The sequence below is a fragment of the Cupressus sempervirens genome, chromosome 6, assembly GCF_028749045.1.
Source record: "Cupressus sempervirens isolate cs-2001-9-10 chromosome 6, ASM2874904v1, whole genome shotgun sequence".
Classification (NCBI taxonomy): domain Eukaryota; kingdom Viridiplantae; phylum Streptophyta; class Pinopsida; order Cupressales; family Cupressaceae; genus Cupressus; species Cupressus sempervirens.
The window spans coordinates 26388709-26411825 of NC_143123.1; the positions used below are offsets into that span (position 1 = coordinate 26388709).

Sequence of the window (23117 nt, forward strand, 5' to 3'; positions counted from 1 at the left end):
GTTAAATAAATAAAAAAGGAAAAAGTCAATTGTGTAGATGATAGCTAATTAAATTAAATAAATAGATAAAAAGACTTGAAAGTGGACTGAAATGAAAATCGGTCGAAAAATTATCAACGGTAAGGGTGACAATTTTCTAGCCAAAAAAGGTAATTTTACGAAAGTTCCCACATATAGTCTCTCTATCGATTAAATAATTATTTAAAAAATAGATTTAAATGAATAATAAATTTAAATTTAAACTCTAACCAAATAATAATCCATATAATCAATTGCTTAAACACTAAATTATCCATTATAAATCTATTATTTATTATTAACTTGTTAATCTTTGGTCTTATTAAAAAGTTAACTTACTAACCAAAGGCCATATGAGATAACAATATAGACCCTTCAACTATTGACTTCTATCTCTTTATTTTCGAGGAGGAAGAAACTAATATTGAAGAAATAGATTTCTAGTGCATTTGATTGTTCCTTCGAAGGTTAACCAAACAAGATATTTTCAAAGGATGCTCTATTTTGGGATTCCTTATATGAAATATTTAAAATAGTTTGAAATAGTTAAAATATTCTGGGATTCCTTATATGAAATATTTAAAATAGTTTGAAATAGTTAAAATATTTTGGGATTCCTTATATGAAAGGAAAGTAAGTAATCGTATCCAACTCTTGAAAAGTCTTCCTTTGTATTCTAAAAGAGTTTTTCTTTCTTAAAATAATGTTGTAGAAGATATTTTCTTTTTTTAAATAATGTTGTAGAAGAGATTTTTTTCAAAATAAAATTATAGAAGAGATTTACTGATTGGCACGACTTGAAAAGGAATGAAGACTCAGTTTTGTTGGGACGTGTAAAAAACATTAGATCTATAGCTTAAGTCCAAATTAATGGTTCCAAGTTAATAACCAGATTTTTTTCTTAATATTAGAAATAAGAGTTTCAGAACTAGAAAAAACACCAGAGTATCAATACGAATATACACAAGGAGGCCAAGCCTCACCCAGAAGAGAAAGTATCAGTTGAACATACAAAGCAACAAAAGGAGGAAAAGAAAAACTATCTAGCTGAGAAGATCATAGTGATTGTCAACCCAGACAGTCTAGCCTAAGGGACCTTCCATCCAAACTATACTTTTATGCCCTTGAATCTGCACCATCATAAATAACTCTTCTTTTCTGGCATTCCCTTTTTGTCTAATATCTTTGTTCAATCTATTGCAAGCTTGCTCAAAAACATGCAGATCATCCAAAGTACTATGCCACTGGTACCCATGCTTAAGCTCAAGGTAGTAAAGAGTAGCATGCCCATCACGAAGGAACCTCCTCATATTGTCCTATTCAATCATCATAGTAGTCTGCACCTGCAAGAAGATTCTAAAGTAAGTGAGTTTTCGAAAAAACTCTGTAAGATCCCTATGCTTATCTTGATACCTTTCCTTGTTCCTACACTTCCAGATCTGCCAGAGAATGTTAGACGACAATATATTCAAAAATAAATTGGTATCTTTAGGAAGACCATTAATATGACCAGAAATAATATCAAAAATATTAACATTAATAGGATAAACAATGTCAAACATTTTCCATATTTCTTTAGCAAAAATACAATCAAGAAGGATATGTCTACCAGTTTCAGGAACTCTACACAAGTTACAAATATTAGAATTAACAAAATCTCTCTTTATAGGTAGCTTGTCCAACAAAACTAACCATTTGAAACATCTAATCTTGGGTTCCACAGGATTCTTCCACAAGATATCAAAATACTTTTTCAAAGCATCAACATCATAAGAAGAGTACCAAACAACATTAATATGATTGATAATATCAATATTACAATCAATGATTTTATAAATATTCTTAGCTTTGAGCAGAGTAGTAATGATACCACCAGCCCATTTGCACTTCAGGAACCTAAGAGAATCAGTGTGGCAAACAGTGGGAAGACCAACAGAAGCTTGCACAATCATGTTATAAGTTCTTCTATGGGAATTTGGGATAGCATATTTATCCTTAAGAATATCCCAAGGCATAATTTGATCATACTCAAAGAGATCCATAAATTGTTTAATACCTTTATTAGCCCACTGCCTGGCAGAACACCCTTGGGTAAGGGCCAAAGGTTTACCATTTAGGTGGAGATTCCACCAAATAGATCTTTCACCATGGAGTTGAATATTGGAATGAAACTCCTTGTTAGTGATGAATTTCCTAACATGATCCCAAGCCTTCCAAATAGACTTGAAAACCACAAAGCCTTGAACCATGATAGTAAAATTACCAAGAATGAGGTCACAAAAGGGGAGGCTAGTCCAAGACTTAGCTTTTCTAGGAACACCCCTCTCAATATTGCTCCTAACTAGCACTTTCCAAGGAGAATCACCCTCCATGGACTGAAAAATCCATTTGGTAGACAAGGCTATACCTTGAGTTCTTAAATCCTTCATCCCAAGTCCCCCAAGGGTCTTGTCAGTGTGGCACCAAGCCTACTTAACAGAGTGGATCTTTCTATTCCCTTTGCCATCAGACCAAAGGAATTGTCTGATGGACTTCTGGATTTCAAAAATCTGATAGTTATTAAAACACCAAGCAGAAGAATAATATATGGTGTATGAGGACAATATCTTTTGGAAAACCTAAATTCTACCTGCCAAAGATAATGCCCTATTATGCCATTTGTTCAGCTTTTTATCAATCTTCTCTTTCACCCAAGACCACATGTCTTTGAGGTCAAGCTCCACCAAGAAAGGGATGCCAAGATATCTAATGATCCTATTAGGACCACCCCATTTAAAATTGTATTGGAGAAACTAGTTCGAGGGCCGCTCATCCCAACCTAAACAAATTGATTTAGCTTGAGATATCTTAGCCCTAGAAATAGAACAAAAAAAATTGAGTTTAACTTGCATGTTCCTGAAATTATTTTTTGAAAGTTCAAGGAATAAAGTGGTATCATCCGCAAATTGACAATTGATGAGCTCTTCATTATTAGGAAGATAAATACCTCTGACCTTCAGAGATAAGGAATTATCTCTGAGGATATAATAAAGAGCTTCCAAAGCTATGACAAAGAGAGCGGGTGCCAGAGGGCACCCTTGCCTAATGGATCTCCCAAGAGAAAAAGGAGCAGAAAGAATACCATTGACCTCAACCTGAGCAGAAGCATCATTAAGAAGCATAGCCACAGTGTTACAAAAGAAAGGAGGAAAACCAAAAGCATCCAGCATCATAAGGATAAATCTCCATTCAATCCTGTCATAAGCCTTCTCAAAATCCAAAAGTAGCATGGCAGAGTTTAAATGAGAGTATCTAGACCAATCCATGGCTTCCCAGCTAGTTATGAGATTCTCAAGAATATATCTACCCTTGATAAAACTAGTTTGGGTAGAATTAACAAATTTAGGAAGAATATTAACTAGCCTAAGAGCCATAATTTTTGCCAAAATCTTGTAGGAAACATTAAGAAGGGTAATAGGCCTCCAATTCTTAATAAAGGTTTTATCCCCTTCTTTTGGGGGAAGTTTAATAATCCCTCTATTGATATCCTGACCCAGGGTACCTTTATTCAAGGCTTTAGAATAAAGATCAAAGAGATCCTTACATATCCATCTGATGTTGGACTTATAGAATTCAATTGGGAGACTATCAGGGCCCGGTGCTCTATCATTATTAAGGACCTTAATAGCACCTTCAATCTCCTCAACATAAATATTATTAGCAAGAATAGAAATATCATCAGGATCAAGCTTTTTAGGAATAAGCTTCCTACAATGAACTCTAATCAACTCAGCCTCAGGAGAGTCTTCTGAAGCAAAAAGAGTTTCATAATAATTAGCAAAGGCCTGAATAATAGACTCAGGGTTAGAGATGTCCTGGTTATCAATCGAAAGTCTATCAATAGACTCTTTAATACATTTATGCTTAAGAAGGTTGAAAAAGAATTTTGATCCCCTATCTCCAAATCGGAGCCAGTGGGATCTAGACCTGATCCTGGCTCCCCAAATTCTAACATGCTGATGCTTCCTGAGAGCATCTTTGGTAGCCATAACCTTGGAAAGAAGATCCATATTGGAAGAGTCATTTTGAATGTTCTCCTTAGCAACTTGCAGATCAGAAGATAATTATTTTTCAACGAACCTATAGTCCTTATCTTTTTTCTGCCCAATGGTTTGCAAAAAGATCCTCCAGGAGGAGAGGTTAGTATTCCATCTATCAATATGAGATAGGTTCTGAAGATTAATTTTATTTAATCCTCTAATAATCTGCACAGCAGCAAGGACATCCTCATCCATGAGGAGGCTGGTGTTTAAGATGAATTTACTACTTCTAGACTTGTGTTGAAGGGGACTATTGTTAAAATTAACCTTAGTCAAAATAGGGTGATGGTCAGACAGAGTGGTGGCAATAACTCGAACAATAAATCCAGAGATGTTAGGAGGAAAAGAAAAAAAATACTTATTGGCATAAAATCTGTCAAGCCTAGAATAAATCCTAGCATTGCCCTGCTGAAAGTTGCACCGGGTGTGCCATAGTCCAGGGTTGGTATCCTTGTTACCAGCAATAGGATCAAAGAGATAGTTAGAGTTTAAAAATCTATTCCAATAAATTTTTTCATTATCCTTCCAATGAAAGGGAATGCCCCCTGACTTATCATCCTAGGATTCAATCATGTTGAAATCTCCACCGAAGAGCCAAGGCAAATCTGGGAGATCTATAAGCCATTTCCATAGCTCAATTCTTTCCTTAGGGTCATTTGAAGCATAAATAGCACAGACCCCAAAGGTCTTGTCATCAAACTGTAAAGTAACCCATACTGCTCTCTGACAGGGAGAACACCCATTATTAGTAATATGCTTTTCCCATTTATTACTAATAAGAAGGGTGATTCCTCCTTTACCTCTTTCATGGTTAGTGCAAAACTTAATAGCATCTTTCCAAATAAAATTGAGATTGGAGTCCAAAGTGAATCCCACAGACTTAACTTCCTGCATCATAAAGAAATCTATAGAATGCAGAGAATTTAACAATTGCTTGATAACAAATTTTCTATCTGGGGACCCTAGACCCCTCACATTCCAAGATAGGCAATTCATTGAGACAAAATGTTAGAGGTGGAGCACGCAATACCCTCTTGATCAGCAAGGGCCAAAAAATTATTTGAAGACTCCCCTGGTTGAGGCACAAATGGCTTATTTTTTGAACCAGGTGGTCTTCCTCTTCGCCTGATAGTAGAAGAGTAGGTGTTAACATCATCTTCGATATCCGCTAGAGAATCCACATCCATGCACTGCCCATTGTTAGACTTCGGGGGAAAGGGCACTGCCAGAATAATTTCAAATTCATAATCCTCCCCAATCTCTTGGAAGATCTTTTGAGGGAATTTTTGAGAGGGCTCACTAGTTTGGGGCTTACAATTGAAATCAGCATGTTGACTGATAGTATTCACGTTAGTCAAAGAAGGACCAGTTAACAATTTAACATGATGATTATTAGAGTTATTGGGGCGAGAATTTTTAGGCATGAAGAAACTATTTCCCCTTCTTCTTTTTTTCCTATCTAAAACAAGAGTAAAACCATCATCTGTGTTAAGATCAATAGCTAAATCAAGACTGGGGAGCATTTGAAGACCTCTAGAAGTAGGAGTGGTATCACACAAAATGTTCTTAGGCTGAACAGTAATAGTAGAGAGAGGGTTAGGCACAATTTTAGTTGGAACATTCTCAAGCCGAACAATGCTAGGAACAACATTAGTCGAAACATTAGAGGGGTTAGGGTTTACGGTGGGAGGCGATGGGGATGAAAAAGAAGTAGGGGTTGAATGACAAAGAGCATCATCAAGGGGAGGATTACTGGTGACGAGAGGATTAACCATATTATTAGCTGAATCATTGGAGGGATTAGGCTTTTTCCTAATGATCGGACAATCCTTACGAAGGTGGCCTTCTTTGCGGCAAAGAAAACAAGCATTCAATCCCCCCAAAACCTCTATAAGAAAGATATACACATCATTAATGATGTTAATTGAAATATTAGTAGGAAGGTCCTTACCAGGCAAGAGAGAGAGATAAGAATTCTAGCGTCCATATGTGGGACAAGTCTCACAGTTTCATCCATTCGAATAATTTTACCAATGGGCTCAAGCAAATGCGGCAAAAAATGCCACAAAAAAAGGGGGAATGTTTTTAACCAGAATCCATCTCGAAGCTGAAAGTGTGAGAACCTCCTCATGGACGGCCTCTGGTGACCAAGCAATAGCCCTAAAAGATGTTGAACCCACATTCCAATATTGTTTTTTAAGTACCTCTATTTGAGCATCATGATTCACAAAGAAAATCACATATAGACCCTTTTGTATTTGCCTACAGAAAGAAATATGCAACCCAAGTTTGTTATTCCAGTAATGATGGAACCAGTCATCCATAAATTTCCTTGGTGGACATTTATCAATTTCAACAGCTGAGAAAAAAATCACAGTATCTCTTAATCTACTTTTTTCCTTAACAATTTCATCCAACATTTCAGGATTAGGAACAATGGCAAAAGGAGACAGAGAAGCCGAAGGGGTCTTACCGGAGTCGGAGACATCATTGTTACCCACGCTTGCAAACTCAAACCTTGCCCTATCGTTAATGACCGATGATCGACCCACAGCCTCAGAAAAAGACTTAGGTCGATCACTGCTATGGGAGACTGGGTTACTAATGCCATTACCTGGAGCAGATTTAGTCGTCGTCGAAAATGTAATACCAGATGCTTGCTCAGCAGTCTTGCCAATACCATTCACCTTAGCCATATTAAAGACTTTCATGCTGGATGTAGAAAGGGATACGCCATTAGTATTGGCATTGCCAGAGGTCACCACCTTGACAAAGCCCCCTGAGTAGGCCACTCGCGCTTACGACTGTGCAATTTACTGCCTCAGAGGATCCAATGCAAAGTTTAATTTCCCCGATTCTTTGCTAGAAATTCAATTGTCTTCCTCACTTTCTCCCGCACAGATTCAAGCTGTTGCCGCCAAATTCGCCAGAGAAGAATTCTGGCAGTCTACGGATGACTACTCTTTAACTTCGACTTGTGATTCAAAATGTTCAACAGGCAGTTCTAAGAATGAGGAGCAGGAGGAATGGATGCTCTTGTTTGATTCACTCCTTGAGGATATGGACAGAAACCCTAACTTTGATTTGAAGACTTGCCTGTAATTAAGGATACCGATTTTCTTCTGCCTAAGGAAGAAGTCCTTTCTGGCAGATGGAAGACACGCTGAAATTCAAGGAATTATTGTCGCCAAAAATTTGCGAGGAGACGAAGCTGCTAGTGAAAGGGAAGCATTTTACTCCATCATAACCACCGATTTCGTCTGCTCAGATGATATTCATATTCCTGCACAGATGGCCGCTTGGTTCGGATTGATTTGATACCACTCTGATGAAACCCTAGAATCGCTTGTGAATTTTTCGCTCAATAACCTAATTTTTACAAAGTTCATGTTAAATATTGGCAAAATAATTTTGTTGCTTAAAAATTATTCCATTTTTTTTACAATTCTATTAGATTTTGTTTTTTAAGTAGGCAATTTGACAAAGAGTATCAATTTTGTAAATGACAAATATTAGTATTGAAATCAATGAAAATTATTTAAATTTTTTGTTTTGAAATGTGAGAGAATATTTACAATTATTATTATTATTCTTATTATTTTATATTTAAATAAGCTATAAATATTATTTGATTGTATTTAAAGTATATGGTATTTTGTATTAGAATAAATTGTAATACTATTTTTTTTGATTATGGCTAAAATAAATTAGATTTGAAACTTACGACAATAAAAACTAGATACGTTAAATTTGTCATCCTTATTAAAATATTATATTCTGAGTTTAATTTCTTTGCTTTAATGTAAGTAGAAAAATATTAAATTGAAACATTATATTTTAATAATAATTTATTTTTTGATGGGAAAAATAATTTAATATTAATTATTATAAAACTAGTAATTTTTAAAATGAAATAATTAACAATTTTTTTTTTTTTTCATACTTTATCTACATTGGTAATTACAAAACTCATATAAAACTATGTTAGTTTGCTCATTTAGATGTCAATTTTAATTTTAAAATATTTTAATTTTTATTTGAATTTAATATATTTAAAATGATCAAAGAGCTACAGTAGTAGCTCGCTCTAGGTTTTGTGCTCTGGTTTTTGTTCCAGCTTTTGGTCCTTTTTGCTGGTTGCAATTAATGGTCTTTGTTTCTAGTCATGTTTTCTGACTTTTGTCTGGTCTTTAAACTAGGTTCCAGGTCCTTGTAAAACCTAGGTATGTTTATTTGATTTTTTTATGTGGCTTCAGGTCCCTATAAAACCTGATTTTGATATTGTTTCTCAGTAGGTTTCAAGTCCTTGTAAAACTTGGTGGTCGTTAATGCTTTATCTTTTCTGCTTTTGTTAAAGGGTTTCGAGGTCCCTTCAAAACCTATTTTTACCGTAATCTAAAATATATTAGATCTAAAAATAAAATATTTTTGATAATATTTTGTTCTTACTAATTTTGTTTTTGTTATATAAAGCTATGTTAGTTTTCTCATTTACATGTCAATTTTAATTTTTAAATATTTTATTTGTTATTTAAATTTAATATATTTAAAATATATCATATCTAAAAAATGAAATATTTTTGATAATATTTTGTTCTTTCTAATTTTGATTTTGTGATTTTTTTAGGAAGTGAATTAGATTGTAGATTATCTATTGAGTTTTCAATTGGTTTGAATTAAAAATATATATATATATATATATATATATATATATATATATAAAATAAATAGATAAGAAGACTTAATTATTTAAGTTTATAATTATTTATTAAAAGAAATATTATCATATAAATTTTAATTTTAAAATCTTTTTCTAATTCTACTTTCTTAATAAATATATTTAATGTTACTATTAATTATTATTATTTTATTATTTATAATTAACTATTATATTTCTTGAAAGAACTATTATCATATAAATTTTAATTCTAATTTTTTTGAATTTTGGACAAATTTCCCTTTTATAAGTGTTGGTGTAAATAAGTATTTACTTATTACACTTACTTAAGTTAATGCATTGTTTAATTATTTTGCATTATTTTATTATTATTTTAGGTGAGACACTTAGGAGTTTGTGTACTCTCATTGAGTTACACAACTCTAATTATGCACATGGTGTCTACAACACAAGAGTATGCATCATTCACTAAGTTTTCGTGATGACAACATAGTTATTCGCACTCCTCATTAAGCACATGTTGTCTACACCATTGATTTGCATGCTACACCATTGTAGGCTTATCCTCACATCATCGCACTTAATCTCGTGCTGAATGGAGGATAACCCATATCTGGTGGACATGTGCCTAGTTGTATGACATATCATGATGCTGGCTTCTATGCATTCTAGAAGCTCTCCTAAGGCTTTTATATACAGGCACTCCTAGTGTACTCTAAAGTGGGCTAAGCTAGCATATTGAATGAATATCATCATTCTGATCATACTCTGTCTATTTTGGTCTACTGTGTGCTTATGTTGAGTTCTTTAGTTCTTGGGTGAATTCTGGCCTAAGACAAATTCTTACAATAAGGAAACAATCATGGATGGTTTTATTACTCTTCTATAGATTGCTAAAGCTATAATTTTTAAAATTTTGAATAATTTTTTCCTTCGTAAAAGGACAATGATGGATAGTTTAGTCTTCTCTTATGAAATGCTAGTTTAGTCTTCCCTTATGGAATGCTAAAGACTATAATTTTGAAAATAATTTAGAGTAGCTGGAAGAAAAAATTATTTCTAGATTAATATTACTATTTATTATATATTTTTTGATATATGATTATTCATTTATTTTGGTGTTAGTACTTTTTTTTTATTAGATATAGAGAGTAAACAGATACAAAAGTTAACACTGGTTCACAAGGAGGAGACATTGTCTCACACTCCTATGATCAAAAGGAAGAACCAGAGTATCAGTTTCAACAAAGTAGCCTATAGAAAGTAAATATGTTTGAAGGTAGTGAAACTAACTATAGTAAAACTCCTGCAGAGTGGTGTTAATGTAAGCATCGGCCTAGGATGTCCAACCCAAGGGGGCCCTCCATCCAAATTAAGCTATTTCTCTTCTAGATCTAATCAAGCATACATACCATGTCTCCATCCACACTTATTTTCCTTTCGCTGAAGTCTTCATTCAGCTTCATGACAATGTGATCAAATAGAGTAGGGTTATCCATGTGTCTTCTCCAATTAAAGCCAATCTTTATTTCATAAACGGACATTGTAGAGTGACCCATTTGCAACAATCTCTTGAGCTTTTCCTTTTCCAAAAGCATATTGTCTAGAACCTACGGGGAGATTTTAAAAAGCATGAGTTTTATAAAAAACTCACCAAGGGACCTGGGATTGCTAGGATACCTCTCTTCATTTCTACACTTCCAAAGCTACAAAAGAATGCTAGAGGAAAGAATAAACCAAAACAAATTACTATCCTTTTTTAAGCCATGAATATAACCAATGATTATTTCAAGAATATTAACACCTTTAGGATAAATAATACCAAACATTAGCCAAACTCTTCTAGCAAATACACAATCAAAGAAAATGTGCCTACATGTTTCAGGCATATTACAGAGTTAAATTTTTGATCATCCATCTTATCTTTTCTAATAGGAAGCCTGTCGAGTATAAGAAGCCATTTAAGCAAGCAATTTTTGGTTCTATGCCACTTTTCCACAATTTTTCAAAGTGTTTTTACCATGCAAGAATGTCAAGTTCAGAATACCAAGTTTTGTTGACATGTGGAATAATAGAATCATTATTACCAATTATATTATAGGCATGCTTGGATTTAAGTTTTCCAACTATAGTATCCTCAAGCCATTTCATGTGAAGAAGTTTGTGTGAGTCCACTAAACAGATAGTGGGTAGGAAGCTACTAGCTTTCTTAATCATATTATAAGTTTTCTTCTGAGAGGTAGGAGTGTTGTGTTGGCTCCTAAGATCCTCCCAACTAATAAGGTTATTATTTTCAAATAGATCTACCAGTCAAGAGATTTGAGCTTATTCCAAGCTTTTGTTGAATAGCCTTGACAAAGAGCAAGGGGTTTGTTAGCAAGACAAAGATTCCACCATATGGATCTTTCATCGAAGAGTTGAAGAGAGTCATGGTAGTTCCTATTAGGAATGAATTTCTTAAAAACATCCTAGGCCTTCCAGATAGATTTAAAAATAACAGAACCTTGAACACAAATAGAAAAATTCCCTTCAAGAAGGTTAGCAAAGTGCAAACTCTTCCAATATTTAGCATTTTTAGCTATGCCTCTTTTAATATTATTCCTAATAAAAACCTTCAATGGCTTAGATCCCTCAAGTGAGTGAAAGATCCATTAGGCAGCAAGGGATATTCCTTGAGTTTTGAGATCTTTCAATCTTAGGCCTTGAAGAAGCTTATCAATATGACACCACTCCCATCTAATCGAATTGTGTTTTTTCTTTCCTCTACTATCAGACCATAGGAATTGTCTAATAATTTTCTGAATCTCTAAGATCTAATAATCACTAATAAGCCATGCTGAAGAGTAGTAAATATTATAGGAGCAGAGGATTTTTTAACAAACTTGAATTCTCCAGGCAAGAGAAAGAAATATGTTATGCCATTTATCCATTTTTTTTGAGATTTTTGCCTTCACCCACTTCCACATTTCATTAAGAGAAGGGTCAATTGAGAATGCTATTCTGTGATACTTGACAATCATCCTTGGTCCTTTCCATTAGAAACCATACTTACTCAGCCATTCAGGAGGAGCATTATCCCATCTTAAGCAGTAGGTTTTAGCATAAGATAAATGAGCTCCAAAAATAGAATAAAAAAATTCAAGCTTTTGGTTAAGAGCAATCAGATTGCTTTTAGAAGGTTCAAAGAAAATGGTAGTATCATCAGTGAATTGAGAATTTATGAGGTCAAAATTATCCAGGAGGGAGAGTCCCTTAACAACTGGTGAAAGAGTGTTGTCCCTTAAGATGTAAGATAGAGCATCAACAACAATGATAAATAATGTGGGAGCAAGGAGGCAGCCCTATCTAATTGACAAACTAAAGGGGATAGTCTTAGTAAGTGAGCCATTAATATCAATCTAAGTCAAAGCTTCACAAATAAGCACCTTGACCCATTTATAAAAGGAATCAAGAAAATTGAAAGCCTCTAACATCATAAGTATGAAATCCAAATCTATCCTGTCATAAGCTTTCAAAATCAAGGAGAAGCATGGCATAGTCTTGGGCTGAGTCCTTAGCCCAATTCATTGCTTCCTAGCCTATGATGAGATTTTCAAGGGTATATCTTCCTTTGATAAACCTAGTCTGGAAGGGGTTGACAAATTTAGGAAGGATAGATTCAAGTCTTTGGGCCAATATCTTAGCAAGATTCTTATAAGACACATTCAGGAGAGTGATAGGCCCTCCAATTTTTTATTAAAGCCTTATCTCCATCTTTGGGGAGAAGTTTGATGACCCCATAATTGATTATAGAGCCAAGAGACCCATTGGTGAAGGCTTCCGAATAGATATGAAGCAAATCTTCACAAATTCAATCGATGTTGACTTTGTAAAATTCAACAGGAAAACCATCCGAGCTTGGGGCCTTATCATTTTTGAAAGATTTGATTTCTTTCTCTATGTCATCAATGGATATATTTTGACTAAGAGAAGAACAATCTAGAAAGCTGATTTTGATGGGGATTAGAGGTCGACATTTCTCTCTAAGTTTTTTGGCATTGTCACTATCTTCTAAGGACAAAAAAGAATGGTAGAAGTCAAAGAAGGCATCCTTAATGTTGTTGATATCAACTATTTTAGTATTGTGAACAAAAATCTTATTGATGGGTTCATTGGCTTGTTTTTGCTTAAGAAAACTGAAAAAAAAAAAATATGTACCTCTATCACCATATTCCAACCAATGGGCACAGGCTCTAATTCTTTCTTCACTAGCCTTTCAGTGTTGGTGTTGCTTGAGGGTATTTCTTGCACAAGCAACATGCTTTGAAAGCTCAAAATTGGAAGGGTTAGCTTGAATATTGGCTTCAACATTCTTCAAATTCTTAGAAAGTTTTTTATCAATAGTCCTAAAGTCTTGGGCCTTCTTTTGTCCAATGGTCTGAAGAATTTTTTGCCATGCAACAATATTTTGTTTCCATTAAGAAATGTAAGATTGTGAAGCTGATTAGTTCTTATTGATAATTTGAATGAGATTGATTGCAGAGATGACGTCTTCATCCTCAAGTAGAATGACATTGAGAATGAACTTATCTTGCAATTTAGGCCTCTTGAGAGGAGATTGGTTGTTCAAAGAGATGGAGACCATGATAGGGTGATGATTTGAGAGGGTAGAGGGGAAAATTTTAACAACATTACCATCCTTATCTGATATAAAGGAAAATGTGTTCTTATGAGCATAGAACTAGTCTAGTAGATTCTACTGTCACCGTTTTGAAAGTTGCACCAAGTAAACAAAAGATTGGGATCCTTAGGTTTGTTACCAGTCAAGGGATCAAATAGGAGTTTGGAAGTTTTAAATCTGCTTATAATCTTTCCAAGAAAATGAAAGACCACTAATTTTTTCCTCTTGTGACTTTACCATATTGAAGTCTCCCCCAAATATCCAAGGAATATTGGAGAGATTAGAGAATCAATCCCAAAGCTTAGCCCACTCCTTAGCATCACTGGATGCATAGATGGAGCATACACCAAGGGACTGCCCATTAATGTTAAGAGAAACCTAGATGACCCTATTATAAGGGGATGATCCATTATCAACTATGTATTTAGACCATTTAGGGTGAATGAGAATGCCAACTCCACCCTTTCCTTTTGAATGATTAATGAAATACTTAATAGAATTGAATCGAATAAAATTTAAATTGACTTCAAGTGTAAAACCTATAGCTTTTAATTCTTGCAACATAAGAATGTCCATATAGCCAACATAATTTAACACCTACTTAATAATACGTTTTCTATTTGGAGATTCAAGACCCCTAAAGTTCCATGATGTGCAATTCATGAGGAGTTGAGTAGGTATTTCACACCATTGAGAGTAGGTTGAGAGGCAACATTAATCTCCTCTAGTTTTTTTTGAAGGACTTTTTTTTGAACCTTTAGGCCTACCTCTCTTACTGGATTGTGACACTTTATCAATTTCCACCCCATCCTTAGAGAGCTAGTTAGATTCAACATCTAGATCCATGGTGGACAAAGGACTAACTTTGAAGAATTTAGAAAAATATATGGGGGATGCAATAGGTTTAGCAAGGATAATCTTGAAGGTTCAGTCATTCTATTTCCTTAAAAAAAATTCCAGAAGAGTGTGGAACAACTAAGAGATTTGTGGTAGGGTCAGAGAACACATATCTGAAGCTGAGGATAGGGAGTTGATACTAACCATGACAGTTGGAGAACTATTAGTAGTAGCCACTGGCAGGAGGTTTACCATAGGCTGGGAGTCAAGAGAGGAATTAATAGCTTCAATGGTGATGGTATTATCACCACGGTTCTTATTAATGTTATTCTTGCATCATTTTTGACAATTTGAAACCCATCAGTATGAATATCTTCTATAGTGGGAGGATGAATAGGGGTAAGGCCTTGAAAAGAGGTAGGGCTTTTGTTATGGTTGAAGTTATTGACTGGAGAGACACCGTGAGTGGTTGGTTTGGTGGATTTTTTCAATTTGGTGGATTTATTCATAGGCAAACGATCATCTTGTTTCTTAATTTTAGAGTTGATAGGGGTAGTTTTAGACTAGCTTTGCCTATTGTTTATCAAAACTGGGCAATCTTTCCTAATATGCCCTTCTTTTCTACAAAGAAAACAAGCACTAATGCCACTAAGAATCTCAATGGGGCATGAAAATTTATCATTTTCAATCACAACTTCTAATATTAAAGGTATATCCATACCAAGCTTTAGAGAAATCAAAATCCTCACATCCATGTGAGGGACCAACCTAGTAGTTTCATCCATTTTGATCATTTTTCCAAAGGGTGCAAGCAGATGGGGTAGAAATTTCCATAGGAATGGGGGTACATGCTTGCGTTGTTAGTACTTTATTAATAAAAAATGATAATTTTTATTGAATATAGATTAAAAAAATTAATATTATATACTTTTTGAGCTTTAGCCTTATTTAAACTCAATCTTGACAAATTTATACAATTCAACCTGACACGCAAAATACTAAGATTATAGCAAAAAATTTACATATATAAACACTAGAAACAAAGGTTGAGGACACAATTTTTGGCCAAGTTGTTTTTTTTAATGAGCTTTTTAGCTCCCATCCATTGTGTGTGCTTTTCATGAGGACCACTCTCTTCCTCTTCCCTCGAATCAATTATAGGTCTGTCTAGATTTGAGTATTGTCCCATCTCTATAATCTGCAATAATTGACCCTTTACTTTGTTCTTGGGTGCAAATCCCACTGGTTGGCTCCCTCAATCACGTAAATGGTATATCCTTTCTTGGGGTCCTACTTCGTTGAAATCCTAAGAGAATGATGACTTAGACAAGGCAATGATCCCCAAACTAGGATGGAAGAATGTGATATTGGGTCAAAAGGGTGAAGTGCCTTTAGATGTAATGTCAAGATTGCATGTGGCAAGGAGAGCCTAGAGATAAGATTACTAGACTCAATGGTTGAAAATATCTCACTTGGGTTTTCTCAAGCCTTGGTGGTCCATTTTGAAGCCTTTCGTCCATCCATTGAGATGGTCAAAAAATGGTGGATTGCAAGATGGAGACTCAAGAGGTTGGGCAACATTTCTATATTGTCAAGGGGTCTCTTTTTATGTAGCTTTACCTCTAAGAAGGATAAATGTGCCATTGTTGGTAGGATCTTGGTGATTTGGTAAGCACTTGCTAACCTTGGCCAAATGGAAACCCTAGTTTAACCCAGCTACAGATCTTCTCCATATGGAGCTAGTTGGATACATCTCCATGCACTTCCTCTTGAGTTTTGGGATGATAAGGTCTTCAAAAGGATTGGTGACTCATTTGGACACTTTACCATAACTGATAATGTTACATCTAGCAAGTCCAGATTGGTCTATACAAGATTTTGTGTGAATGTGCTTTTCAATAAAGCTTTCCCTAATGTCATGGTGTTAAAGTCCAAGTGGAGACTTGTTGGAAATGGAAAGGAGTATCTAAGAGGGGAGAGGTCAATCAGTTACCATAAAAACAATTCCAAAAATCCCTTTAATATGTCAGTATAATATAAAACCAATAACTTGTTGTAACTTGGTTAACACTGAATATTTTGGTGTAACTCGACTAACACTGAATATGTTATTGTCACTCAGTTAGCACAGAAGATCATAAGATATTTAAATGTGACTAACCTTAATTAACTTAGTTAAGAAAACATAAATAAAATAACACGAACACATGAGACACCAAGATTTAATGTGGAAACCCAATTTGGGAAAACCACCAATTACAACTAGTTACTATTTTTCACTCTTCTGAAATGAGCCTTGTTAGGAACCAACCCTATTAAAGATTATAAAACACACTATTAGGTGTGACCTTGTTAGAGGATTTAATTCACCCTATTAGGAGTGGTCTTGTTAAAGGTCTTTAGACACTTCAATCTAGAAATGCCACCTTGTTAGAGGATTTACCAAATAGTTGTTCGGCTAACTTTGTTATGAGATTTGATTCACTAATACAATTATTGGAGAGTAACAATGACTTGACCTAATTTCTAATGCAACTATATTTTCTAATTTTAGATCTTTGTTCTAGCTTGATTACTTTAATATCCTCTTTTGTTAGAACAGTCTTTGCAGCTCAGTCAACTCGGATACTCTATCCTCTTGCAAACATCCTTCCAATTCACTTCCTTAATTTATCTTCTTCAATCCCATGCTTACATTCTTCAATCCTCAACTCGACCTTATACTTATATCAATAATCTTGTCAATTCGACTTGAATATACTTTTAATCAAAAAAATTTCATCCCTTAAGTCGGCTAGCATTAATTTCAGCTCAAAGAAACTCTTCATTAACCGACCCAACTTAATCAATGTTGATTCTGAACTAATTTTTCTTTGGTAACCAAGTAAACTTGGTTAACACAAGATCTACCTTTGATGCTTGAGTGATCTCTGCAAGAATTAACTCTGAACTTGGTTATAATTGGAACGCTCGACATACACAACAAACTGTCTTCAATGCCCGAGTGAGCTCAACAATCACTGACCTTCTCGATAAGGTTTGACATTTTTTGTAACATTAAAGGCAAGATACAGTTGAATAATTATTTTCAACAATCTCCCTCTTTGGCATTGATGGCAACACAACATGCCATAGTACAGTGAAATTTTAGAGCAAAATTGAAGGATAATATTCTTAGTTTCATTTTGATTCTCATCTATGAGAACTCCCTCTATTAGTGAGAACTCCCTCTGGCATAAATCTCTTTCTTTGGAATGATTTCTCTGATTTCTCTAATTGCAATTTATCCCTCCAACAACAAACTCTCCTTTACTAATACAAAATTTCTCTTCTATGAAAACAATCTCTCCCTATTTAACATCTCATGCCAAAGACAACAATCAATGGATATGCCATGTACCTGATGTACTTATTCATATGCAATTTTCTATATAGTACTACATCAAACTGACTGATCTTCAAATGCTTGGTTGATTTATCACTAAAATCTAATTAGTGAGCTTAAGATAGGGGAATTACCCCTAGCTTACCTCTTAGATACAAAAATGCATCCTTAGGCAATGACTTAGTGAAGATATCTGCAATTTTTTCCTTTGTATTCACATATTCCAATCTCACCTCTTTCTCTTGCACTAATTCTATCAAAAAATGATACTTATTGCAATATGCTTTGTCTTGGTATGCATCATAGGATTCTTGGAAATTCTAATTACATTGGTGTTATCACAGAAGATAACTATTGGATCCTTGATTTATTCCTTTATACCTAACAAAAATTATTTGAACCAAATGATGTTGGAACAATTAACTATTGCTGCAACATATTCTACTTTTGTTGTAGACTGAGAGATGCAATTATGTTTCTTGCTTGTCCAAGACACTAGCCTCTTTCCAAGAAAGAATGCTCCACCACTAGTGTTTTTTATGTCATCAATACTTCCTACCCAATCAACATTAGTGAAGGATTTCAATTCAAAGTTGCCTCCTTTCTTATACCACAAACCATTATCTTTAGTACCTTTTAGATACCTCATAATATTTTTTATTGCCATCATATGATTGTCATTTGGATTAGCAAAGAATCTTGCCATCATACCAATTGTTAATGCAATATCAGGTCTTGTGCGTACCACATATCAAAGTTTCCAATCATTGATATGTATGTAGTCAGATCTACCTCTTTAAAATCATCATTTTTTTGGAAATCTTATGTCTAGTAGACATAGGTGTTATAACTAGTTTAGAATCTTCCATTCTGAATTTCTTCAATATCTCCTTGATGTACTTTGATTGAGCAATGTAGATACCATCTTTCTTCTATTGAATTTGCAAGCCAACGAAGAATTTAATCTCTTCAAACATTGATATTTCAAATTATTTGCTCATTTCCTTAGAAAAAAATTTTCATAAATCATCATGTCCAATGAATAATGTATCATCTACAAAGATTTCTGCTAGTACTATCTTCTTATCTGATCCTTCCTTAATGTATAGGTTGTTGTTGTCATTTGTCCTTTGAAAACCAATCTTTATCAAATGAATGTGCAATCTTTCATACCAGGCTCTAGGGGCTTGTTTGAGACCATATAAAATTTTGTGTAGTCTGCAAACCACATCCCTTTTGTTAGAATCTATAAAACCTTCAAGTTTCTCAATGTAGATTTTTTTTTTTCTAGGATTCCATTAAGGAAATTTGACTTTACATCCATCTAATATAATTTGAATCCTTTATGAATAAAATAAGCAAGTAGTTTTCTAACACCTTCTAGTCTTGCAATAGGAGCAAAAGTCTCTCCATAATCAATACCTTCTTCTTGAGCATAACTTGTGCATACTAATATTTCCTTGTTTCTTGAAACTTCTCCATTTTCATTCAACTTATTTCTGAATACCCATTTTGTGCCAATTAATTTTTTTTCCTTGGGTCTACGAACAAGAGTTCGAATTGTGTTCCTTTCAATCTGATCAATCTTTTTATTCATTGCCTCAATCCAACTTTTATTTTCTAATGCATCTTTAACAATTCTAGGTTCAAACTTAGTAAGCAAACATGTACCTTTTAATTTGTTCCTTGTCATTGTGCCTTTTGACTAATCTCCAATGATTTACTTGAGTGCATGATACCTTCTAACATATCTAGCAAGTATAGGTTCCTTCTTTCTGAATTCACTCAATTCACCACATTCAATATGATCTCCTAAATCATGCTTGGGTCCCACTGTCTACGACTTGAGTCCTTTAGATTGTGATTCCGTTTCCACTTGCTAAAATTTGGGTCCTTCCAACTATGACTCAAGTCCTTCTAACTATGACTTAGGTTCCTCTGCCAGAGCTAGAAAACATGTAGATTAAATGAAGTCTAGGTAATAAAATTAAATTTTATTTGATTCCTAGTCCCAACTAGATTTCCTTTCCCATCCAGTAGCTTGGCCTTGTCATTCATGAATTCTACCTTGAATTCAATGTTGTTCAATTATGCCAAACTAAGTAGATTATATTTCAGTCCTTCAACCCAGTAATAATTGTCACACTTAAGTTCATCAGTCAATGTAATGCACCCTTTTTTTTTACATAACAAGGTTCATCATTTTCAAATCTAACATTCCTACCGTCATAGTGTTCCAAGTGCTCAAATTTAGGTTTATCACCACCCATGTGGTGAGAAAACCCACTATCAATAATGTAAGTGTCATTTTTGCTAATATAAGAAATGAGGGTCATCTTATCATTTTCATCATCTGATTCATCTTTTACAACAATGCAAACCATTTTAGCTTCATCATTGCTATCAGAGTATTTAGCCATGTAACAAGATTTCTTACCTTTATCCTTGTAGTCTTTGAAGCTTTTGAAATCTTTCTTCACTTTGAACTTGTCATGCTTCTTTTCTTCTTTTCCTTCATTTTTGGATAGCTTGTAGCAATGTGGCCAACTTCTTCACAAGAAAAATAGACTAGAGGCATTTTACCTTTGTACTCTCCTTTTCCTTTAAGGAATCTTCTTGCATGTAGAGCTTGGTCAACTTGACCTAATTGTTGATGCAACTATCTATGCTAATTTTAGATCTATGTTCTGGCTTGATTACTTTATCCTCTTTTATCAGAATGTTCTTTGCAACTCGATCAACTTGGATACTTTTTCCTCTTGCAAATATCCTTCCAAATCACTTCCTTAATTCATCTTCTTCAATCTCATACTTACATTCTTTAATCCTCAACTTGACATTATACTTATATGAATAATCTTGTTAGGTTGGCTTGAATATATTTTTAATCAAACAATTCTCATCCATTAAGTCGGCTAGTATTAGCCAATAAATTTTTTAGTTAGCTAATATAGAATTGAGTACTCAGCCAACTCAGAGAAACTCTTCATTAACTGACCCAACTCAGTCAATGTTGATTCTAAACTGACTTTCCTTTGGTAACCAAGTAAACTTGGTTAATACATGATCTTCCTTCTATGCTCGAGTGAGCTCATCAAGAACTAACTCTAAACTTGGTTATAATGGGAATGCTCAGCATTCACAAGAAACTGTCTTCAATATCCAAGTGGGCTCAACAATCACTAACTTCCTTGGTAAGGCTTGATGTTTTGTATAACATCAAAGGCAACATATAATTGAATAATTGTTTTCAAGAAGATTTTGGTCTCACCCATTTCTTATCAGAATGTGGCTTTTTTTTGTCATTACTATAATACATATGGTCATATCATCACTAATTGCCCCGAAACTCAAGATATGGGAAATGGATAAAAGGGTAAGGAGAAGGTGACACCAATGAGAGAATGCTCAAACACTTCCCCTCATAACCAAGAGGAGATTATGGGTATTGTGGAACAAGGTCTAGATTATGGAAATAGATAGAACATGGATGAAGGATTATCCCTTTTCTAAGGGCCTCACCAAGTTGGTCTCCTCTCTGGAGAAGGTGGTGGTGGAGAACCATAATGGTAGCCTTGAAGAAGGGAATCCCCAAAGAGGGATTGGAGGTCATTGTGAGGTCTCCCCTAGTGACCTTGGTGGCTCTAACCCCTTGATGAACCTGACCTCAAGGAGGGAGGATGAGGGTGATTTTATCACAAGTGTCAAGGATGAGATTAATTCATGGGGAATGACACTTGTAGAGATTGTGGAAGCTACTAATGATGTTCAGAGGGATTTTTTTAGTCTTTTTGCAAGAAGTGATATTGGAGGGATGTCTTGGGGCATTTATCCTATTAGCTCCTTGATTTTTTCCCTTCCAATCTACCAAGATGTTCCTTACCCCTCTCTTCAAGATTTTGAGTACTTGATGGCTCTTACTCAACTCGTGGCGGACCCAAAGGAGGAATGGAGTGCAGTGAAGAGGAAGACTAGGGGAACCATTAAAGTGCATGTTAGTTCTAATTCTAAGGTTAGAAGACCTCTAGAGAAGGCCACCAGGTTAAAAGAAACTCCTAGGGACATTTCTCAAGGTACCCAACTTACTTTGGAAGACTCCCAAAGACATAGAAAATGAAGTTCATCTCCTAGAATGTTAGAGGGCTGAATAGCCCTAAGAAATAGTATGTTATTAAAAGAATATTCTAGATCATAAAGTGGATGTTATCCTTATTTAGGAAGTTAAAATGACTAGTAGGAATTTTTGACAACTAATGGCTTACATTTGGCCTAGTGCAAGTTTTGTGAATAGCTTCATCAACGGCCAGTGGTTCGGGAGGCATTGGAACTATATGGGACCCTAACAAGATCTCAGTTAGAATTGTTTTATCTAATCCTTATTTCTTGGTTGTAAAATTTGAGGAGAAGGATCTCACCTACCTCTTAGTCAACTTCTATACTCTTAAGATGCAGCTTGGAAGACTCTAAGTTTGGGAGGGAGCTTCTCATGTTATTGGAATGAGTACTACCACAAATTTGATTTGTGTTGGGGACTTCAATACACCTCGATATCCTTCGAAGAAATTAGGGGGGCTTGAGGATTACTCTAATAGTATGTATGATTTAAATGACATTCTCAAGTGTAACGACCTTTTCGACATTGACCTCCAAGGCTCTTCCTTCACCTGGTTCAATAATAGGTCAAGTAGTAACCTCATCCAAGTGAAATTGGATAGAGTTATAATTTTTGCTAGTTGGGATATTCTCCTCTTTTCCTACCTTGAAGATTTTCCTAGGACTAATTTTATCACTCCATGAACTTGTTCATTTGGACTAAACACAACTCTTAGGGTTTCAGACTTTTCAGGTATGAGATTATGTGACACTATCACCCATAATTTGAGAAATGTATCAAGTAGTGGTGGAATACTAAGTGGAGGGAATGACCATGTTTAAGATTGCTAATAAACTAGAACTCTTTAAGAGGAAGGTGTGCAGATGGTAGAAATCAACTTCTAGGATATTTTTAAGCAAAAGAAGGATATTAAGAAAAAGATTAAGGAATGCCAAATTTTTCTTATTTATGGGGAGGTGTCTAAGGAAGTTATCCAAGAGGAGAGGTAGTTGAGGAAGAAATGAAAGGATTTTATTTTGAAGGAGGAGATCTTTGGTTAGGGTACATGGTTCTTTTCCGTTTCACTCTTATATTAAATTTACTTAGATGAGCTCATAAATTAGGAGGAATTATATATGCTTGGATATTATTATTAGGAGGATATTGTGAGTCATCCTTTTGACTCAAACTACTCCTAAGATATCACATGTGGTTAATTCCAATTTGGACACCACCCTTCTAGATTGTAGGTAGATGGTAGGTGGTTGATTCCATCAGGACTCTACTTCCTCCAATCTAAGACACTTGTCTCAATCTTGTCCAAGTATTCTCTCATCTCTTGCATATATAAATATGTAGCTCTTATG

At 34.6% G+C, this 23117-nt stretch overlaps 1 pseudogene; it reads left to right on the forward strand.

Moving 5' to 3' along the window:
* Window positions 1-21126: 21126 nt before the first annotated feature.
* Window positions 21127-23117, forward strand: part of LOC149550910 (RNA-dependent RNA polymerase 2-like) — a 47576-nt pseudogene continuing 45585 nt past the window's right edge.